The 19669-nt window shown below is 45.9% G+C and overlaps 1 long non-coding RNA gene across 1 annotated transcript in view; it reads right to left on the reverse strand.

Annotated features, from left to right (window-relative positions):
- Positions 1–9487: 9487 nt before the first annotated feature.
- Positions 9488–19669, reverse strand: part of LOC110549081 (uncharacterized) — a 26858-nt gene continuing 16676 nt past the window's right edge. The window contains exons 2-3 of the long non-coding RNA XR_009590997.1: positions 11517–11921; positions 9488–11433 (exon numbers count right to left, since the gene is read on the reverse strand). This is a non-coding gene — a long non-coding RNA (uncharacterized LOC110549081). The remainder of the gene's footprint in view (positions 11434–11516; positions 11922–19669) is intronic.

The following is a 19669-nucleotide window of genomic DNA, read 5'->3' on the forward strand; positions in this document are numbered from 1 at the left end:
ATTTCCTGTCTGACTCTTCAGGGATTCTGTCCTTTTGTTTCCTCCCATGGGCATGAAGACAAGGAGCCTGGACCGGCGCCCTCCCTGACTGCGTCCTGTTGACGGCGCAGCCAGAACGCCGGGAGGGTGACCTGCTGTTCCTGGAGATGTGTCCAGTTAAGAACAAGCCTGTTTTAAGCGTCACCACTTTTCCTCTTCCTGGGATGGCAGCATGAAGAGACACTGCCAGACCTCACTCTGGCTCCTTGTAAGCTTTTTTTGCTTGCCAGATAGGAAACCGTGAGATCTCTTTCGGGCAGTAAAGTTACTGAGAAATGGGTAGCGTGTGGGTAGTTTTAGGTGCCAACCTCACTGGCTTGAAGGACACTGTGGTGCTCTGAGTGAGAATGTCCTCCACAGGGTCAACGTTTGAATGCGGGGTTGCCAGCTGCTGGTGGCGTTTGGCCGGATGTGCAGCCTTGCTGGAAACGTACGTCACTGGGGGCAGGCTCTGAGGTTTCCAAGCCACACTCCACTTCTAGGCCGCTCTTCTCTACTTCCTGCTCGCCATTCTGGCTTCTGTTTGAGCGCCGTGGCTGCTGCTTCCCGCCCATGACAGACTCTTACCGTCTGGAACCACAAACAAAATAAGCCCCTCTTCAGCAGGTTGCCTTGGTCCTAGTGCCTAGCCACATGGAGAGGACACTAACTAGTACGGATGCGAGGTGGCTGCTAAGCCTGTTTCTTGGCCTGTGTTGGTTCCAGAGTAGGTCGTCTTGAGCCAGTAACAAAGTGTGGACCATCCATCCTCAGTGTGGATCCTCTAGCAAGCACCTTTCCATCAGCCAGATGGAATGACAAGTGGAAGAAAGGGAGGTTCTCTCTGCCTTCTCCCCAGAGCAGGATGCTCTCGACTATGAGAATTCCGAGTTCTCAATATTGGAGTCTTTGGAGTTCTTCTGCCTTTGGTGTCCGTACTATCAGCAGCCTCCTAGGCCCTGAGGCCTCTGGGCCTCAGACTTCCTCTGTCCTAAGGCTTCTGTGTCTGAGCTGAACCAGGCCAGGTCCCATACTCTGCAGCTCATAGACAGTCCAGCATGGAACTTCTTGGCCTCTCTAATTGTGCAAGCCATCCCATCACAGATCTTCTCCTATTTATTTATTCTGATTACCTTTTTGTCGGCTTGACATACGCTAGGGTCATCTGGAAAGAAGCTACCTCAACTGAGAAAACGGCTCCACCAGTCTGGCCCTTAGCCAGGTGTGTGGGGCTATTTTCTTGATTGCTGACGGTGTGAGAGGGTCCAGCCCGCTGAGGGCAGTGTGGCCTCTAGTTGGGTGATCCTGATCCGGACATATATAAAATGCAAGCTGAATGAGCCACGGAGAGCTGGTGAGCAGCATGCTGCCATGGCCCCTGCTTCAGTTCCTGCTCCCGGTCCCGGCCTCCCCTTGACAATTAACTGTGACCTGTGAGACACGATTAACTCCATAGCTGCTCGTGGAACAGGAAAAGCAAACGAGAACAACCTATGACTACTCTATTGGTTACATCTCTCTGGGGGAGTCTAATATGAGCAGTCTGTTGGCTGGGTGTGGGCTTGGTGGTAACAGAAAGATGACTGCATTAGGAATCCCTGTGTAATGGACTTGGAGCCTAGATACGTGGGAAGCTCCTGGCTGTTCCCACAAGTTTGGAGACTGATCATATGTGACCAAGCATGGAACAAATAAAGTAACTTAGGTCCTCCAACACCCTGTCTGCGCCTGTGTTTCTTCATGCCCCTGAGAGGGAACAAAAGTACAAACAGAAACTAGCAGGGAACTCTTTAAGCTTGTTTATACAGCTTCTGCTAGAATGTTGTTCTTCAAATCAAACACATGGCTGAGTTCAGGCGCGAAGGTGGGACGGACTCCTCCTCATAAAGAAACTCGTTACACAACAAAGGGCAAGGACTTAGGAAGGGGTCCTGGCTCGTTTTTCATCAGCTTGGCACAAGCTAGCATCGCTGGAGAGCAGGGAGCCTCAACTGAGAAAATGCCTCCATACGATCAGGCTGCGGCACACCTGCAGGGCATTTTCTTAATTGGAGATTGATGGAGAGGCCCAGCCCATTGTGGGTGGGGCCATCCCTGGGCTGGTGGTCCTGGGTTCTGTAATAACGCAGCTGAGCAAGCCGTGGGGAGCAGTCCAGGAAGCAGCACCCTCCGTGGACTCTGCATCAGCTCCTGCCTCCAGGTTCCCGTCCTGCTTGGGGTCCTGTCCTGATTGTCTTTCTTCTATGATAAACAATGATGCAGAAGTATAAGCCAAATAAACCCTTTCCTCCCCAAGTTGCTTTTGGTCACGGTGTTTCTTCGCAGCAGTGGTATCCTACCTAAGACAAAGGGGCAAGGAGTTGGGGGCCATCACTGCAATTGGTCCCCACCCTCGTCCCAGATCGCCTAGGATATGACTATTGGCAAGGTGCCTAGAAGTTGCCATTGGAAAGTGCACACCTCATTGCATGGTTGTTTGATCAAATAGAATGGCCTGTAAGACGCTTGGCATAGTGCCCAGCCCATGTAGGAAATGACAGGCCACAGGCACCATGCTGGAGGAAGAAGATGAATTGAGTAATTTGGCACTGCGGGTCTGCATTGGAGCGATGCTGGTGAAAACTCACTCTCCCGTAACAGGTGCCCAAAGGCCTGGGTAATTAAGATAATGGCGACCCCGCTGACGGAGCATCGGGAGGGTCGGCGCTCAGGCAGATGACTTGCCTAGCACTTCTGGACTTGAGGCCTTTCCCTGAGAATTTTTTGTAAGGGATGTTCAATGTGAGTGTGTTCAGTGGCGTTTCCCAGCACCGCACAAAAAGCTGTTTAGTTATCATGCAAGCCAAAGTTTTCACTTGGAAAACCTGTGGTTGCTTGCCATTTCTTCTGTATGGACAATGACCATCCCAGTGAACGCAGAGAGGAACACTCTCCTGATTTCCTACAGAGACACCCACCATCTAGGAATGAAGACTGGCACACTTTGCCACAACCACAGAGGAGAGGTAAGTTTCCTAGTCCCAGTAGAACGTGGGTTACAAGGCGCCAAAGGTCAGGGCGATGGAGGACCACCCTCATCCTGTCTTTATGCACCAACTGTGAGTCTCACTTGCACTAAAGCCATCACAAGACAGAAACCAGGGAACATTCTCATGATCCATTAGCACAAGCAACTGCCAACCAAACAAAACAGCAGATTCCCCGTGTACAGTGATTTAGTGCAGTGAGACTAGGATAAGTAATGAAGGTATTTGTTTGTGCCTACGTACGACATTCCTTGTAGGCAAAAGGGAAGAAAACAGCAATCTACGCCTGCAAAGGCGGCAGTGCGGGCTCATCAAAAAATACGCGTGTGCTTTTGTAGTCAAAGAATGTGAGTTTGCTCTGCTTCACCTCCTGGCCTGGGCTGCTCTGGAATCCATGTAATTTAAATGAGAACGTTGTTCGAGGAAGCCAGCACATTTCAAAGAAGTGACCCTTTTTGAATATTGAAAGAATCCCCAGTGTTTGAGCTCACTCCTGGGTGAGGCAGTGTCACAGAGTTCTTGGGACGCCATCCAGAGAAAAAACGACCTTGGAGAGTCGCCAAAAGAAGTTGTTTACCTTGTCTTTTTGCTTGTTGTGCAAATGGGTCTCGGCTTTGGTGAGAAAACAGGCACATTTCAATCTCTGTGGAAGTCAAAATTTCCTACTGCTGTCAAACCTTGACAAAAGAGTCTGTTGTCATTCTCGGAGTGCCCTGACTTGCTTGATGAACTTGTAGGGAAGATTCTTTCCAAACTGACCCCAAGTTGGCACGCTTAGCTTCAGGGGCAGCTGGGCACTTGATTCTACTGCTTCTCCTGAAGGACTAGTTTCTCTGAGTTGATTTATTTATTTACACAGATCCGACCTCCCAGTCTCCAACACATACACACACACACACACACACACACACACACACACACCCAACCCACTATGTCTGCCACTTTCACACAGCAGAACTGACATGCAGATGGAATGCTCCATCCCCAAAGTTCTCCCTTTTCTGTCCTATAAGAGCCCAAGCTCCTGAGCCACGTGCGCATAGTCTCCGCTCATCTCAAAGTAAACAAACAGTAAGTGGATGGTTCCTGAGGAGAGGCAGGAGAGCTGAGCCTCTGCACTTACACACACACACACACACACACACACACACACACACACACACACGAGTCACCACACAAACACACACGCACAGACTCACACTCAAGAGATTTATTTAGTGTACATTAAGTCCCATAGTACCTTTAAGAAGCAAGTACGATTATTCCCTCATAGCCAGCCCAGAGAGGGGAAAAAAAGAGTGTGTCCATCTTGTGGCCACTTGTTTCTCTGCTGAGGCCTGTACCCCCGGGCCTTATACATTGCTAAACTTTGACAATCGCTATGCAAAAAGCCTGGGGTAAGCAAGTCTATGTTATAAACAGAAAATCAAGGTCAGACACAGATTTGAGCAGACTAATGAGTAGCTCTATTCCAGGCTCATTTCTATTGGATCACAGCGCCCAGGATCACCTCGGCAGCCTGGCACTGTCCCCAAGCTTTCATCATTCCATTATCCATTTTTTCAGACTATAGATTTGTGGTTTTTATTATGTGTCAAACACTGTGTTGAAAGCATATCTTTTAGAAAGAAAGAATCAGAGCCCAGAAAGGTGGCTTAGTGAGTACTGGCATTTGAGATCAATTCCCCAGGACCATTTTGATAACTTAAGAATGCTGACTCCCAAAGCGGTATGTTCATCCCTGTCCATACGCATGCATACCTGTGTACATAAATGAACACAATAAAAAACCTGAAAGAAGAACGTAGTCATAGAACTTGCCCTCTGTAGGATTCTCTTGTGTCTGTGTGGAAGCATCACTTGTCAGCCTACAGCTGAGTCAGAAAATAGAAGGTGGACATCCAGCAGGCAGAAAGGATTCTGGGATAGATGCAAGAGATTCATCCCGCAAGATGTGAGGAGAACAGACACATGGTACCTGAGCACAGATAACCAGCCATGTATGTAGAATGTAGACTACAATAAATGGTTATTTTAAGTTATGAGCTAGTCAGAGAGGAGTCTAGCTATATGGCCTAGGTATTTGTAAATAATATTTTGAGTCTCATGAGTCTTTATCTGGTGCTTGGGGCTGGGAAGAAAACCACAGTATCCCTCAAACTGTGTCATGTAAAGGGACAAGGCTGGAAGAAAGGCGATTCTATCTAGGTCAGAAAAACAATTGTGGTCATTTCAAAAGTACAGCTGATGGTAACTGAAACTTGAAGGGAGTTAGTGTTCCTGCATGCTTGCTGAATGTGTACAGGAGACCTAGTCACTAGGCTGATGTCTGAACTCCAGCATATCACCAAAACCCCAGAGGTTCCTGTATCTGTGGAAATCCAAAGCATGGTTCTGCAAAGGGAAAGTTTGTAAAGGGAGTTTGAGTCAAATTCATCATAGCTTACCAAAGAGTTGATGAAGCTTACTCTTGATAAAACCTGAGATATGGAACGGGATGACAGAATTGTCAACATTTTGAAGTTCTTGATAAAATACTAGATTTAATCTATGAGAGATAACCACAAAAGCATGACAGCCAAATCAAGAGTGAAGGAACAAATCAATGGCCAAAAAAGGCACGCATGTTCTACAGAGGACCCGAGTTCAGTTCCCAGCACCCATGCTGGGCAGCGTGCCCCTCCTGTAACTCAGGGGAAACCAAAGCCTCCACAGCCACCTGCATTCATGTATATACAACCTCTCCCAGGTCAAGATAAAATAAATTGTAAAAAAAAATTAATTATAACTCTATTTGTAATTTCTAGGATAATAACAAAAGTAATAGTCATTTCCTAAAACACACACACACCAAAAACTCTGTTTAAAACCATTCTTTTATATGCTTTAGGAAAACAGGCTATTTTTGCAGTAGTCATTTTTAATCTTTTTAGAGAAAAATCCCATAATAAAAAAAAAAAAAAGCCAGGCACAGTGACACACACCTGTGATCCTAGCACTCTGGGAGGCAGAGGCAGGCAGATATCTGTGAGTTCAAGGCCAGCATGGTCTACACAGAGAGACCCTGTCTTGAAGAAAGAGAGACAGAGGGAAAGAGACACAGAGAGAGAGACAGAGACAGAGACAGACAGAGAGACACAGAGAGAGAGACAGAGAGAGCCTTTGGTTTGGGTGACAGCCCTGGCTAGCAGCCCGTGCTCACAGCACAGGAGCTGCACTCCTCAGCAGCATGCCTGGTTTCCTTGAACACTGGAGGGTAATGTTACCAAGGGCTCCTCTCTAATAAGAACGTGCTGTCGTAACCACCATCCTTGTGATAAATCTGGACATCTTCTCTTTGTTAGGTTAGTGCTTTTCCACAGGATAATTTAACCAGTTCTCTAAAAAGCAATCAAATGCCATCAGGCCCCAATATAGTAATATGGTGGGGTTTTTTTTATTATTATTATTATTTTGTTTTGGAGTCTCCTTTAAACAAATCCCATCCAGACAAATGCTCCATTTTTTGCTGGCACAAGCTTGTGCTGCTCTCGGTAATCAAGCCCCCAGCTGGCTAAATAACATATATCTTCCTGATTTCATTTGAGCAAAATTTATCATCCGCAAGCAAAGACAGAAAATGTGTGAATGTCTAAAACTTATGTAAATTAAGAGGCCATGCACGCTGGTCCTAAAAATAGTAGATAATTATAGGCATTTCTTCCCCATACAATAATTATGGGCCTCCTGTCATCTTTCCTATTCTGTATAAGGTCACAGCAGTATTATACAAAATTTACAGTATATTACAAGTTAAAAACACAATAATTAGCAACTGTGCATCTTCAGCACTTGTGATGAATGTTCACAGTAAAAGTTTAAAAAAAGAGCATTATTTGTTTTATGTGGACAGTACACGCTTAAATTTAATCATCAAGTCCTGGTACCCGATAGGCAATATTCTCTTAGTATTATAATGCTATTTGCCAAGTTCACAGTACACCCTTGGGTGGAATTCATCCTTAGCAAAGTGACAGAAACCCAGATCGCTCACCGTGTCTCAACCAGGTGCGCCATATTACACTGAATTTAATAATTCTGTTGAGCATCTTGAATGATAATGAGCAAGGTAAAAGAAAGTACTGAGTCCAATTTTGACCATTATGATCAGCGTCTGATTCAGGAAAAAGAAAAAAAATCATCTCACCAAATAGTGTGGGTAATTCAGCAGTTTGCTTGGTATGAAATTTCTCTCCAAACCCTTCCTTCGTTATTTTCTTTATGTAATTCACTGAGGGGCGAGAGAGAAGGCAGAATTCACAGACAGGAGGATTTCTCTTCAACTTCTCAGCTACTCTCATGAACAGGGACAAAGAGTCATGGATAATAAACAGCGAAGGATGGGCCATCATTTCTAGTTTCCTGAAGGAAAGAGTCACAGAACTAGACACACTCATTCCATCCCTACCCGCTCTGCCATGCTGTGAGGAACGGGACAGGAGACAGTGGTAGGGTCTAGAAACCCATCTGTTCACACTGATGGCTATAGAGGTGTTTTCCCTACTGGCCATCCTGGAATTCCAGACAACCGCTATGAACAGGCACTTTCACTGCACCTGCTCAGAAGTAAAACAACCTTGAAGACCAGCATTTCTAGGGCAACCAGGAATTAAGCACAACCAATTGTTTGACTTTGTGTCTCAAGGCAACTAACTGACCAAGAGGCCAGCTTTGCCATTTACCTCCTAAAACATTTACCTCCCCACGCTGGGGAGATGTCTCAGCCAACAAATGCGAGACCCTGAGTCTAGACCCGAGCACTCACACAAAAGCTGTGTTGCTGTGAATCTAGTCCTGGGGGGGAGGGGAACAGGAGGATCCCTGGGCCAGCCAGTGTAGCTGACAGAGAAAGCCCCAGTGTCAGTTAGAGACACTGATACAAAATATGGGGTGGACAGCAACTGAGAAAGACATTGGACATTAAGCTCGCCCTCCCCAATTGTGTACACGCAGAAAGAGAGAGAGAGAAAGACAGAGACAGAGAGGGCATTATGGGAACTGGCTCATGAGACTACAGGGTGGTTTCTCGTATGAAAGATGGACACACGTGAACAGCAGGAGTATAATTCGCATATTTAATATGAAGCCTGGAGTCCAGGTCCACAGACTTGAGAAACACAGACACCAACGTTCCCCAAAACTAAAAGTGCAAATGTGTAAGGGCAGGAAAAGACAGACACTTCATCTCCAAGACTGAATTCACCCTCCCTCTGCCTTCTTATTTTAACCAGTGCTTCAGGAGACTGGGTGACGCCTGCCTGTCCTGGTGGGGACAACATTTGTTGATTTTAACTTGATCTGCTAATTCATATGCTTCTCTCATCACAGACAGCTCCACAGACCCAGCTATGTCTTATCTGCTCTTTGGGCATCTCCTTGGTCCTGCCAAGTTGACATAAAAAAAAAAAAAAAAGAAAAGAAAAAGAAAGCATCCTTTCTAAGCAGAGTGTCCCAAGCCTGGGCTAGTTCTGGGTCTCCAGAGGCAAAAGGGAACCCAGAAACTAAGTACACTGAGCGCCTTGAAGAAAAACCCAAGTCTCCAGTGGAACCAGAGCGAGTGCCCAGTGTGAGAGGTTTCTTGGAAAGGTCTGGACACAGCAGTGCCATTTAAAGAATCTGGGAGAACCAGGAAGCACAACGCTTTGGAGAAAGTGCTTGGTGATCGCAAAGCTTACACCCGAGAGTGACCAGCCCTCGCTCTTCTCTGTGAAGTCACCTCAGCGTGTGAATACTGAGGGGTTGAGGGCTCACACATGAGAGCCTGCCTGCCACACAGGAGGCCCTGGGTTGACCTCCAGCATGATCTGTTGATAAAGTCAGGACGGGCATCATCCCTGGGGAGTCTTGCCCAGTCTGAAAGTCTCAGCATGACTCCTGTTCGGTGTGTCGGTTAAACGATGGATTTGTTATCTGAAGCTGAGTGTTGCACTGAGAATTTTACCTGTAGTCTCTTGTTGCTTTCATCCTCACACTCCCAAAACGACCTTGCACATCTTAGACATGAGAAGACTGAGGCTTCCATTCTCTTTCACTCCAACACTTGATCTCATCTTTTCTAGCATTTTCTAATTTATGATTAACAACTATTTAAAAAAACACAAACATGTTTATTTACAAACCTAAGGTATGGTCCAAATTCAACCATCACTTTAAATAGCATTCTTTTTTCTTCCTATACCACTCCTCACTCTGAACCAATGCTCCACATACTAAGTTCAGACCCTTTTAAGTTATTCTGCCATCAACAGTAATTTTTAAAAACTCCTCTCTCAAGATTTAAAACATAACCTCCTGTTTTCAAACTGCTCTCATTATTGCTGTCACAAGTGACAACGCAATGTGGCTTAGCACTGCCTCAGTTAGGTCACTATCGCTATGATGAAACACCATGACAAAAATCGGCCTGGGGAGGCAAGGGTTTATTTGGCTTGCACATCCTGAACCACAGTCCATGGAGGGAAGACAATTTAGGAACTCAAATGGGTAAGGAACCTGGAGGCAGGAGCTGATGAAGAAGCCGTGGAGGGCACTACTTCCTGGCTTGCTCCTATGGCTTGTTCAGCCTGCTGTCTTATAGAACCCAGGACTTTGGGGACATTTCCTTAGTTATTGCCATGAGGGGCCCTAGCCCATTGCTGTACCCTCTCCTCTCAGATGATTCTAGTTTGTATCGAGCCGACATAAAAACTAGCCAGGACAGTCATTACACGCATTTTTAATAGCATCAGTTCCACCACTAATTAATTCATCCAAAAAGTTTTTGCTGTGTACCAGGTGCCATCCAGCTGCTGACTGGCACTTCTGGCCTCACGCTGATGGGCACGGCACCTAGTAATAGAACAGCCAAGTGCATTCATGTGGAGGACATGCTCTCTGTGATCAGATCTTCCCGTCTGTCTGACGTCCTCACCAGACAAGCTCTCGTACGGAGCAAGCACTTGCTGTATTTTATACCCTTTTGCCTGGGCCTAGAACAGTGCCTACTATGTTTTCGTTGCTGCTAAACATTTATTTGCTGATAAATGAGTGGATGGATTCTGTGATCTGATAAAGCAATTAGATGGGAATTGAGTGTTTGAAAAATATATACAAGTATAAACTAAACTCCACACCGTTTAGCTTCCTCTATAGCCCTCTCGGTACTTAAAGTATCTGAGAACAGACCATGAGTGTGCCGACAGCCCTGGAAAAACTGGCATTTGAGGCTTACAGGCCGCATTCTCTCAGGCAGGTCCTGGCCAGCTGGCTTCTGCGGAGCGTTTTCTCTTGAGCCACAAGCCCTCGTTCATACTGAAAGCAAGAGCTATCTCCTAAAGTCAACCTACATGAGACAAATATGTTCTTTTGACTTAATGATATAACATTTTAACAGCACATAAAAAATGAAATATGTGTTCATTTGCTGCTTGAGGCGCTCTTCTGACTGTGAGCAGGAACTATGTCAGCTGCTAACTGGGGATCCTTTTTCTGACACCAATTCCCAAGAGGATTGCATATATAAACCCGCTCTACTAGAACAAGACCACTGACAGCAAAATGGCGTGCTGGTCTCTAAAGAGACCATAATAATGTGCGCCAAGGGAGAGGCCCACAGTCTGACAGAGGGTTTTTTCCCCCATTGTAAACCATAAAACCTATTTCAGTAACCAGAATAGAGCAGTTTAAAGTGCAGCCCTAGTTAATTACATTCAAAGAGTAATAATAAAATCATCTATTAAATTTTAGAACTTCCTCTTTAAAATATTAAATATTTGGTAACCACAATGCAGTTAAATTTCTCTCGGAACAATGCTTTTCCTACTCAGGCTGGCTTATAAGAACACTCATGGAATTCTTTCAGTGTGTGTGGAAGCATGTTTGTCTTGTGAAGAAATATTTAAGTAAACGGTTTCTGCCAGATGTCTGAGGCCTGTTAAATAGCCAAAAGAGCAGTAGCCACATTTTTGTGATAAGAATATACAGCTGAGCCACAAATACTCTATAGTAATTGACAGTGTACGATAAAATCCATGAAAAACTCAAGCCAAATGTTTGCTGAGCCCTGGCCCTGTGTTTGGAGCCTTTACTGTGCCTGGCGCACCCTCTGGCCTTACAGTTCTGCAGTTGATCATGTCGGTCCACACCAATGGCGAGCACACACGGCTCACTGACACACGCTCCTCTTGGGCAGACGGAAGAGCTGCTTCCATGGACACATCCAGGATGACACGTGCTTCCCCTGGCCAGGACGGAAGAGCTGCTTCCACAGAGACATCCAGGAAACACCGATGGGGCTCTGGGCATGTGGCTTACTCAGGCAGAACTCTGCTGCCTTCGATAGTTTTCCTTTCAGGGGGAAGGATTAATCTGCCTGTGGAGGAGAATTCAGAATGTTATCTTTCAAGGCTGAAGACAGTGGCTGCCATTTATCTGCCCCGGTGTGATCCATCTCACCTCGTTCTCAGTTGAAGATTCAGCTCTCTGTGTCCACAAGTAAAATGGAGCAAGAGCTCGTTCCTCATGTGGCATGGAGGTCACACCTGCAGGCGCCTCTGGGACCCCAGAATGGAATGGAGAACACGATATTGTCTTTGAAGGTGAACGTTCAACTCTGTGGACACTTCTCTGGGTAGATTAAGGAAATGGTAGTGGCTAAAACGCATTTAAAAAACAAATAGAGCTGATAACAGCCTGAACTTACACCAGAAGGATGTTCATGTGAAAACATCTTCAGCAAATAGAAGCGCAGCCTGCCAGAAGAGGGTGTGCTGCAGTGACGTCATGGTATAGTTCACTGGCACTGGGCAAGTTTCCAGTGATCCACCAAGGCCAGGTGCAAATAAATATCAGAGCATTCTCCTGAGAAAAAAGGGGAGGGGCTGGTGTGAGTGTGGGTGTCCACTGCATCTTCCTCCCCAACACTGAGAATAGGACGAGGGGCATTTCTAAGGACATACAGTGAAACCAAGTGTCCCTGTCATATTTCCCTGTGGGGCCACACGATGACTACGCAGCCCAAACCGGACTCATAATTGCACCTTACTTTACCAAGACAGTAACTGAGGCGATACTCTACCCAGGACAGTTTGTGGGGAAAGAGAGGAGGGGAATTTTCCCGGAGCAGCCTTAGACCAAATCCTCACTTAAACATGAAGAGCACACCAGATGGCTGGTGTGAGGCGCACTGAAGAAAGAGGCGTAGAAAGGAAACTCTGCTTTCCGTGCATACTGTCATCTAGGTGTGTCCATAAATAAATGCTCTTCCTATTTGCCAGGTCCTCTAACAAGGATAAATCCAGAAGATTCAGGAGAGGCGCGCACCTTGACTCCGCTCACGGAAACATCGCCCAGACTTCCCTGGAGTAGACATGTTACAAAGGTAGGATGCAACGGAGCAGTGCTACAGGAAGAAACAGGCTAGGCAAGGTACAGATGCAAACATCTCAATTGTGGCACACCTGGAGTAGGCTGGCTACGGCTGGGGCGCGTCTGGGGAGGCTTTGTGAGAGTGCTGAAGTTGAGTCACAGCAGGCCTGGGTATTCTAGGCTAAGTCGTTTGGACTTGGTCCTGTCAGTATCAAAGAAGGGCTTTAGCTAGGTCAGACAGAGCCTTGGCTAGCTCATTAGGATGCTGGTCTCAGGATGAACGGGCCTACAGGCGGCCAGAGCTGGGGACATAGTGAGTTGGGAGCTCGTCGTCGTTCAGTCAGCCCGTTCTGTTTTGAACACTAGTGAACACGGGGTGCGCTGAGAACTGCACCGAGGCAATTTCTGTGTGATTATGGTGGCGAGGATTAAAGTGATTAAAGTGAGGAAGACGTAAGAAAACCCACAGAACCTCGCCCGCCTAAGCAGCTGAGTATGCAAGCGCGCTCGGTACAATGTTTGAACTCAGAGGCACGGTTCCTACCCATCTGTTTTCATTCTTGTGTAACAAAACTTGCTCATAAGGGGGGCTGATGGACTCTGTTACTGGGTTCCTGTCCCGGGAGCCTTGAGTCTCTGCTGTAGACCCTCAGGACGGTGAGCATGAGCACCCACCACCTGAGAAGCTTTCTGCTGCCCCTCACTGGATTCAAGGCACAGGAGTGAGTGACGGTTGTGACTTCTGCGTCCTCACTCCCTTTCAGGTCCCACTAGATAAAACACACCTGAACTTGCTTCGGGCACCAATATCCTTCTTTCAGCCCTGGCACCAACAAGTCCCTTGAGGTCAACACGGGTGTTCCCGTCTGCCTTTGCCCCGTCTCCAGAGTGCTGCTCTGACCAGCTTCCGCAACGCTTCTTCACCCCAGTCCTGCTGCTGCTGCTGCTGCTGCCTCTGCTCTCTTGAGGGCCATTAGCTCCCCACTGCCGGGTCCCATCACCAACCCAGGGTTCTGAACAGGTGAAAACATCGTCCCTTTTCTGTCTCATCCCTTAATGGGTCTGTCCGTTTGTGACAAAATGGGCAAGCTATGGTCCTGCCCATGTCTAGTCCGCTGGGTTACAATGAGATGTCTGTGAATGGCCTTCAGTGGCTGAGAATGGCACTGCCACCACCAGCGGCCCTCCCCAGCTTACTCCTGGAAGGAGCTGGTAAGTCCTCTCCGGCTGTGTTCCCACTCTGTGTTCCTGCTCCCTTTGCCCGTCCACATCCTGGCCCACACCTCAGCTGCTCTCCACAAATGGTCCTCAGCCCCAGCCTAGCCTTTCTCTACAAGTCCTGACTCCAGCGTTGATCTGTTACCCAAAAGACTGGACTCTGAGCCCCCTTTCCTGTTTCTCACGGTTCAGAGGCCTTCTCTGTTTTCCCATTTCTCCTGAAGACACCATCCTTCTCCTGCTTGTGTATCTACAATGCTGGCAACCAAATAGTTTATGCTATCTGGGTTTCCACAGATATTAAACAAGGAAATTGTCTGGTCTATCAGTTACCTATTGTCCTTTTCCAAAGGACCTTGAAACTTGTGGTTTAATTTAATAGCTATTTCGTTCAGTCCTGTTCATCCTATATGTCATCCCTTGAAGGTCTCAGACACTACAGCAAATTCTCATAAGCTCATCTTTTCCCCAAATACGTAGGCTTAGCCCAGGATTTAACGCAGCCCAAGTCAGGCCCAGAGGTGGTTCCATAGTCAGCTGCTGGCAATCCAGGTGCTCTGCTCTTAGGTTTGACAGACCATTGACTGGGGAAGGAAGACAACAAGCTAAATAACAGAATCCCCATGGCCGGCCTTGGCTCATTCAACACCCTGTCCAAGGTTTCAAGAGCAAATGAGTAAAGCCCAGGTACCAAAGGATTTATTTTGTTCAAGTCTTTGCCCAAAATATCTCTGCTTCTGTCTTACTGATTAAACTGGCTCCTCCGGCCAAGTTCAGCTTTGGGGTGGGGAAACCACTGCACTGTATGGGTCTAACGCAAAGAAGGAGAGAAAAAGTGGGCACGTGTTCAGTGACTGCGATTAGCCAAACGGGCTGGTGCGTAATCCACGTGATTTTCAATTTGTCGGTGGGACGCTCCATGGAAAACCTGCGCTGGCCATTTGCCTAGAAACTCCACTCGAGTCTCTGTGTCAGTCAATGACCCAGGAGAGCTGAGGGCTAGCGGATGCGTGGTCTAAGTCCTGGGCACAGCAGGCGGGGACTGCTACTCTATCCGTCACTGGGCAAAGAAAACCCTTCCTTGGCCTTTTTGTTCTAAGCAGCTTCCAGTAGATTGGCTGGGAAAGACTGACAGTCACCTCCTGGCATTCCTTCATAGCAGGTTACAAACGTTTAATGCTGCACAAGCCAGACATAAAGCCTTGGAGACACAGAGCCAGCCTCTCACGAAGACAGTTTTTGTCTCCAAATACAAAGACTCAGCCCAGGGCTCATTCCACTGTAAAGCCAGCAAGGGGCACTGAGGTACTACAAAGTCATACAGACCTGGCTTTTCAGGGACTGATCTGTGCCTCACACTGTTACACGCATTATTTGGTGTGTCTCCTCTGTCACTGTGGAGTCGACGGGAGACAAGATAGAGGCAGTGCCGGAAAAAGACCTAATGTCTATTTCAGATGAGGGTACATTTTAGAATGTATTTGGGAGCAAATCTGTCCAGTCCTGGTGTACCAATGGCAACTTGCCAAGAAGAATAGTTATTTCCATGTAGAAGACCAAAGCAAAAGGTTGGTGAGGTGGTGCAGTGAGGGAGGCACTTACCGACAAGCTTGAAGACCCGGGTTCAATTCCTGGAACCTACATTCTGCAATAGAAAATTTGAGACTTTTTTTTTCCTGATTATTTAGGAGTACATACTTTTTTTTTTTTTTTTTTTTTTTTTTTGAGACAGGGTTTCTCTGTGAAGCCCTGGACATCCTGGACTTACTTTGTAGACCAGGCTGTCCTGAATTCAGAGATCCGCCCACCTCTGCCTCCCTAAGTGTTAGGATTACAGGCGTGCACTGCTGCACCTAGCTAAGGAGTAAATTCTTGATCTTCCATTAAATCTCTTTAAATGCAGTACAGAGATTACTGTGAAACTGAGAGGAATGAGACATTTTTGATCATTCTGTAGTCAATCTGATGTGACACTAAGTCACCTGTTCAACACCAGACCAGTAACAGACAAACTTTAATGTCCTCATCAGCATACACAGACTAACCTCCTCTTGGTGTCACTACCCCAGAAATCAGGATGATATCCGCTTATCATTAATGTTTTTCCTGTGCATGAGTGCTGTCTTCCTGTACACCTGCAGCTCAGAAGAGGGCATCAGATCCCTTATAGATGGCTGGGAGCCACCATGTGGGTGCTAGGAATTGAACTCAGGACCTGTGGAAGAGCAGCCAGTGTAACCACTGAGCACCTGCACTGGGCCCTAATTTCCATTCTGATCAAGGGAAATGGAAGGTTAAGCAACTTCCCAAGCTGCTCTCTCAGTAAGAGACAAAATTTGAACCCATGTCTCCTACTTCAAAGCCTCTTTTTTTTTTTTCCAGTAGAAGAATATTTAGTACAACAAAGGGAAAACAGGTTTATCCTCTTTAAAGAATCCGAATCAGGGGATCAAAATGTTATGTGTTTGTTCTATTGAGAGGATCAGAATTTGAGGCTGGGGGGGGGGCTTTGATCCCAGCTTGGGAGGCAGAGGCAGGCTGTGCTGGCTCTCCTGGGTTCATGACAGCCTGGCCCACAGAGGGAGCATCAGGACAGACAGGGTCACACAGTTGAAAAAAAAATCTGAGTTTGAAACTCTGTCTCAAAAAACTAAAAAGTAAACCAAAATTTTGGAGTACAGGCTGATGAGTCTTGACATTTCCTTAATGTAACAAGTTAAGTCTTATTTAAAGGCTAGAAAAACTAGCAGTTTTCTTCCATTGGTGGGCTAGACAGATAATAAAAGTGATAGCAAAGGTTATTAAAATTTATGTGGAGACTAGCACAGATTGGAAGAACTACAAAGTGAATTCTTTAAGCACAAGAGAACGATGTTTTTTTTTTTTTTAAGCACAATATGAAAGAAAACTCCTTTACTCCCAGATGCCTAAATATGCCATCAAAAGACTGCCTGATTCTCAAAGGCCAGGTTTTTTTCTGATTCCTCTAGAACTTACTCTTTCTGTGGAATATCAAAGCCAGCGGGATAGTGGGTGCCCCAAAATGTCTTAATTCAGAGAATTAGTGTTAACTGAGCCTGATTAGCTCCATTTATCTCTAATTAATTACCTTTATCTAATTAGACACCGTGTTTCCAGTAGACTCTGAGTCAAGTGGACTAGATTATTAGTGTCGTCATTGCGCCTCTACAAAATCCAGAAATTAATGGAACGTGCAAAAGAGTCTGCAGTTCTAATTGCACAGGTGTTGCCTTATGGCAGAGCTTTATCATCTGATTACACCGGGGGTTATTAGTGACTTTTATATAGAGGATGAGCCTATGAGATGTACCTTAGCAACAGCTCATTAGTTTAGGGTTGTTACTGTATTATTTATTACATTCCGCCTTCCCCATTATCTAGATTGATTCATGGACCTATATATTTTTCCTCTCCTCTGTGCAAAAAAAAAAAAAAAAATAAAACAAAATAAACCATCATTACGAAGAGTCCAGATGCAATGTTGAAAAATGCAGAACTGCATTTGTTCCTGGGCTACAGTTCTTTAAGACAAAAATCTCTAAAGTTACATGGCATGTGATCAGAATCAAGTTCATGGCTGCTTTCTATGGAACAGAAACCAATTTAAAATTATTGAGTAATATGGAAGAACCTTTCCAAAAAGGATTGATAAGACACAATCTCTATATGTGTGCGTCACAATATTTATAAACATCCATCTGTTCCACATTTTTGTTTCTTATGAATATATTTGATGACAGATGGGAAAAACTAACAAATTGTATAATCTGGTTTAGCTGAGAAAAAGCAAGATTTCAGTGCCTGTTTATAAACAGGGAAAGTGGGTTTTCATGACAAAGTTGGGTATACACAAATGACTTCCACATCTCAGCTTTCAGATCTGAGTGTTTTCCTCATAACTCTTGGAAGAAAACCGTTTTTCACCATCATGGGGTAATTAAGCAGCCAGAAGCAAATCCTGCCACGATCCCATCCCAACATACAAACATGTTTATTGATGACACAGTAATTCCTTTAAATAATTTGTCAGCATAAGCATGTCAGATGACGTTTTAAAATCACTTCTCTTCCAGTTGCCCAGCCCCCCAAAAATCCTCTACGGCTTTGAGCCATATCCTGCCCGCCATTCATGTATTGCTGAATGTAAACCCGTGAGATGATAAGGGGTAAGTGTTATGTGGAGCATGACAGCTAATTTGAGTAGTAATAATGAATATTTAATGATCCTCCTTTCAAGCATGAACATAAAACTTTTCATGTGTGCCTTACTTAAATTATAACCATTAATCTAAAAATTATTGTTGTGACTGAAATAATAGGCAAGAATTATAGATTATAGCCAAGTCCGAATACTGCATAAACATCCTATACAAACACAGACATCCACACATAGACGGTTACAGCCTTCTGTTCTCATGAGTCCAGGTCCTCTCCCTGAAAAGTATGAAGTTCTGTGATTGGCAGATACCCAAATCTGGATACAAAAGGGTGTCAAGAAATAACTATAATTGCCAATGCCATCTCCATTCCTCCGTATGTTTTGTTTAGACATTCAGACTGTCTAAATAAAGATAACACGTAGATAAAAATGCGGCTCTTAGAAAGAAAGCATTTGTAGGATATTCTACCTAAATCAGAGAAAGGGCAAACTAAATTTATGAGAAAGGTAGAAATCTTAAACCTTCAATTCCTTTAAGACTAGGTGTGGGCAGCTCTGTCCAGGATGACTCTGTAGAAGCGCAGCATGGCTTTGGGGAGCGGAGAGCCTGCCAAATGCATGAAGCTCTTAAAAATGGGCTTCAGGCATTGACGGACTTTTTAAATTACACTTCTACGCCACAATTGTTCCTGGCATCTCCATATGATTTGAGTAATTTCATACGCCTGAAATATTTCGGAGAAGCACATCCATCTCCCTCGATGGCTGGAGCTGCTTCCATTGTTATGGGGAAGGGAAAACCAGTGCCGCTGTGGTTGCAAACATGCGAGTCTACAGTGAATCCTGGTGCGTTATTTAACGTTTTTTTAAAGCGTGTGCTTATAAAATCCAAGTGGGAAATGGCTTAAGAATGTGGAAGACAGTGCCGAGGAAAGCCTGAAGTTTCTCCTGTTCTGGTCTCTTCAACAGACGTAGAATGTCTAACGGGATGGTACACGCCTTTAATTCCAGTGCCCATGCTGGGACTGAAGGAGGCAAAGAGAGTTCAAGGCCAGCCCGGGCTACACAGCAGCACCTTGGCAAGGGGAATGAGGAGATGGTGAGGGAGTGGCGGGAAGGAGAGAAGTAAGCTCAGGCCAGATGGATGGGTCCCTGCGGGCTTCTAACCACCAACCTCACGAGCGAGCTTCCACCTCTTCAAGACTCCAGTTGGAAGGCCAAAGGCAAGTGTGCGGGGCACGGTCTCCAAGTGTGCACAGTCACTGAACACGCCCCTAACAGAGCAGGTGTCTTAGCTAAAGGCAGGCCGAGGCAAACGGGAAAAGCAGGTCCATGTGTCCTTGCACAGACAAGGATCCCTGTGTGCGGCCCCCTGGGGCAGCCCCACCTCAGCGGCCTTGCTCTTGCTCCTCTCGGATGCTGCCTCAGTCACCACCGCCTTTGTCTCTTTGCACGTCTCTGATCGGCCGTGCTAGGTTTCTTTTGATAGAAGACACGGAGAAAGGAATCTACACCAATTAATTACCAATCACCTGAACCAAACAAGTGAATTCTGTTACACACACACACACACACACACACACACACACACACACACACACACAATACCTGGTAGTGAACAAATGCTCAAATCCTGGGAACTTTATCTTTTCATTTACTGGGTCTAGTGGCCACTTTATCACATCAAATTTCGGTCAGGGAGCTTTGGAGTGAATTCCTCAGCACCAAGGAGTTCTGAACTAACGTGGCGCATGGAGGAAGGACCAGGAAGAATGACAGGAGTGCCAGGGGACAGTGGGAGAGTGGAACGGGGGGTTCTGTTTCTTTAGGGATGGGGACGCGC

Source organism: Meriones unguiculatus, chromosome 3 (genome assembly GCF_030254825.1).
Source record: "Meriones unguiculatus strain TT.TT164.6M chromosome 3, Bangor_MerUng_6.1, whole genome shotgun sequence".
Taxonomy (NCBI): domain Eukaryota; kingdom Metazoa; phylum Chordata; class Mammalia; order Rodentia; family Muridae; genus Meriones; species Meriones unguiculatus.